Raw genomic sequence first — 3,877 nt, forward strand, 5'->3', positions numbered from 1 at the left:
TCTGTAAGCACCTTGAAAACAATGCAGTGATTACTCAAAGCCAACATGGATTTGTCAAGAACAAATCCTGCCAGACAAATCTGATCTCATTTTTTGATCAAGTAACCTCCCTTGTGGACTGTGGGAATGCTGTGGACATAATATACCTTGACTTCAGCAAAGCTTTCGACAAAGTGCCCCATGATATCCTGACGAGCAAACTAGCTCAAAGTGGGCTAGATGAAACAACGATCCGGTGGATCCACAGTTGGCGACAGAATCGGGTTCAAAGAGTGCTTCTTAATGGGATCTTCTCAAACTGGGGAGAGGTAATGAGCGGGGTACCGCAGGCCTCAGTCCTGAGCCCTGTGCTCTTCAATATTTTTATTAATGACTTGGAGAAGGAGGTGCAGGGAATGCTGATCAGATTTGTAGATGACACAAAATTGGGCGGGATAGCTAATACTTTGGAAGACAAACAAAAATCAAAGTGATCTTGATAGACTGGAGCACTGGGCAAAAAACAACAGAATGAAATTTAATAGGGGTAAATGCCAAGTTCTGCACGTCGGAAAAAGAAACCAAATGCACAGTTACAAGACGGGGGATACGTGGCTCAACAATACTACAAGTGAGAAGGATCTTGGAATTGTTGTCGATCACAAGCTGAATATGAGCCAACAGTGTGATGTGGCTGCAAAAAAAGGCAAATACTATTTCGGGCTGCATTAATAGAAGCATAGCTTCCAAATCCCGGGAAGTAATAGTTCCCCTCTACTCCGCACTGTTTAGGCCTCATCTGGAGTACTGTGTCCAGTTCTGGGCACTGCACTTTAAGAAGGGATACAGACAAGCTGGAGCGGGTTCAGAGGAGGGCGACAAAGATGATCAGGGGACTGGAAACAAAGCCCTATGAGGAGAGACTGAAAGAACTGGGCATGTTTCGCCTTGAGAAGAGAAGACTGAGGGGAGACAGGATAGTGCTCTTCAAGTACTTGAAAGGTTGCCACAGAAAGGAAGGCCAGGATCTCTTCTCGATCATCCCAGAATGCAGGACATGGAATAATGGGCTCAAGTTACAGGAAGCCAGATTCCGGCGGAACATCAGGAAAAACGTCCTGACAGAGCAATGTGACAATGGAACTAATTACCTAGGGAGGTGGTGGGCTCTCCCACACTGGAGGCATTCAAGATGAGACTGGACAGCCATCTGTCAGGGATGCTCTGACTTGGATTCCTGCATTGAGCAGGGGGTTGGACTCGATGGAAGCAGAGACATCACCCTGCCAACAAAGGTTCCTATAATCAAAGCTATGGTTTTCCCAGTAGTAACGTATGGCTGTGAAAGCTGGACTATAAGGAAGGCTGAGCGCCGAAGAATCGATGCTTTCGAACTGTGGTGCTGGAGAAGACTCTTACGAGTCCCCTGGACTGCAAGGAGGTCAAATCAGTCAATCCTAAAGGAAATCAACCCTGAATGCTCATTGGAAGGACAGATGCTGAAGCTGAAACTCAAATATTTTGGCATCCTAATGTGAAGAGAAAACTCACTGGAAAAGACCCTGATGCTGGGAAAGACTGAAGGCAAAAGGAGAAGGGGACGGCAGAGGATGAGATGGCTAGATAGCATCACCGATGCAATGAATATGAACTTGAGCACACTCCGGGAGAGAGTGGAGGACAGGAAGACCTGGCGTGCTATGGTCCATGGGGTCACGAAGAGTCGGAAACGACTTGACTGAACAATTCTGTGAACAGGGCCTTCATCTAGAATTAGACAGTAACTCTCCCCATCCCCTGGGAATGGTTCAACCTATGGAACTCCTTCCTACTGGACTCAGCAACCCAAGCCTGAGAACCTTGGGGGAACATTGCAAGGCTTGCCAGTTTGGGTGGTTTTTGAAACTCATCAAGATTAAGTCAGGAAATGGTGGTTACATTTCAGTGAACTTCAAATATTTTTGGTTAAATGTTTGTATATATGTGCATTACATGCTATAAGGCTTGGAGCTGGAAGAGAAATCTACAGAAATAAATCTACAGTAGCCCTGCCATTTCTCAGGTGAATAAATGAACAAGATAAACCAACAATATGCGCTAGTCTACCTGAAGGAGCGCTTTCTCCCATATGTTTCAGCCCTGTTGCTAAGATTATCTATGGAGGTTCATCTCTTGGTGCTGCCACCCACAACGGTAGTGACAGGCAGTGGTGTAGTGGAGGCTGGGCTCACAGGGATGCAGCCCTGGCTCTTTTTCATTAGCAGGGACTCTGATGTCACCTGCCACCCCCCTCAGAATTCCTTGTTCCCTCTGAGCTTAGCTGCGATCCTCACTGTAGCTGTGGGGGAAATGAATTTTCCAAGCAGCAATATATTGTTCCGTGTTGGAATGCAAAGTATTTGGGATGACTTGGTCTGGAATGGGCAATTAAGACCTATTTGCTTTACTAAAGATGTGCTCCTGGTGGAGATGAAAACTCCTAGAACTGGTTTGTTGATATGGATTGACACAGCTGCCTGACATTTTTGGACTGCCCTTGGAGACTGTCACAATGAGCTCCTGCATTTCCAAATTTACCACTACACCGTGTGTGTGTGTGTGTGTGTGTGTGTGTGTGTAGTTCAATCCAGCTAGGTGTGTGGATGTTTTTGTTGGAGGGGGGAGAGGAGAGATATAATGAAGGAGCTTAGGGAAGGCTAATGGGTAAAGTTGGGGCACTAAGGGTGTATGCAAGGGGGCTGTTTAAATGAGAAAGGATCTGTCCACAAGGGCTGAGTTGAGAGGGGGAACCTTCCATAGAGTATCATATTTTGAAAATCTGAAGTGTTTGTGTTTGAGTGGGTGAAAAAGATTTTAAGACCACTGCATTTTTCCTCAGACATCCAACTGAAATACTTACTCTCAGCTACACTGTTTTTGGATCCCAGTTGAAAGCTGTATATATTATAAGGTTGTATAATCTTAGAAAGGGGCATGGCTGTGAGTAGGCGTGGCTGTGACTGTCAGGAAGAGAACCTGCACGTCTGAATTTGCCAATACACTACTGGTGATAGGTGGCTACCACGGAAAAAGATTTCTCTGTAGCGGCCTCATCTGTGGAATGGCCTTCCCAAGATCTGCTTGGCATCCTCACCGTATACATTCAGACAGCAGGTTAAGACAGCAAGCTTTTAACCATTAATCTGACAGCCTGAGTTTCACCACTTTCAATATTTTGGTATTTTCATTGTTTTGTTTATTGTTTTGGCGGTTGTTTTATTGCTTTGGCTTTTTATACTTGTAAACTGCCCTGAGCGAATCTGCCAGTTGGGCCGTATACAAATTTAATAAATAAAACACTGTACACGTGAATAAACATAACATGTGGGAGCGGCTTTTAAGCCTAACCGTGCTATCAGGAATGGAACACGGGTCTCAGGCAGGGCATCAGAAAGGCAGGAAAGCAACCAAGGCAGAATGTTCTGACAGAGGCACCACATCAGCCAGAGAAGGAACAGCTGCAGGGAGCCTGTTTCTCCCACCCCTGCCAGAAGAAACACCTACAAGAGCCCAAGAACTGGCGCCTGCGTTTTGCTTTTTTCCTCTTCCCTCCTACTCGTTTTTCCTTTTGCGTCGTGTCTCTTCCATTGTAAGCCTGAGGGCGGAGACCGCCTCCCGATTTAAACCTTGTAAGCCGCTCTGGGAGCCATTTTTGGCTGAAAAGCGAGGTTAAAAGGCTGTAAATAAATGCATTAGATAAATAAAAACCGAAAGCGCGAGCACACGGCCCCGGGCTTTCCTGTCGCCTCTACACCAGCCCGCCGCCGCTCTCAACTCTCGCGAGATTGGGGCCCCCGCCTCGCCGGTACCCGCGCTCCCTTGGGAGCCTTGCCTCATAATAACGGCTGCCATAGCAACC

This window comes from Heloderma suspectum, chromosome 5 (assembly GCF_057233095.1).
Source record: "Heloderma suspectum isolate Gila_16-S chromosome 5, 16-S_ref, whole genome shotgun sequence".
Taxonomy (NCBI): Eukaryota; Metazoa; Chordata; class Lepidosauria; order Squamata; family Helodermatidae; genus Heloderma; species Heloderma suspectum.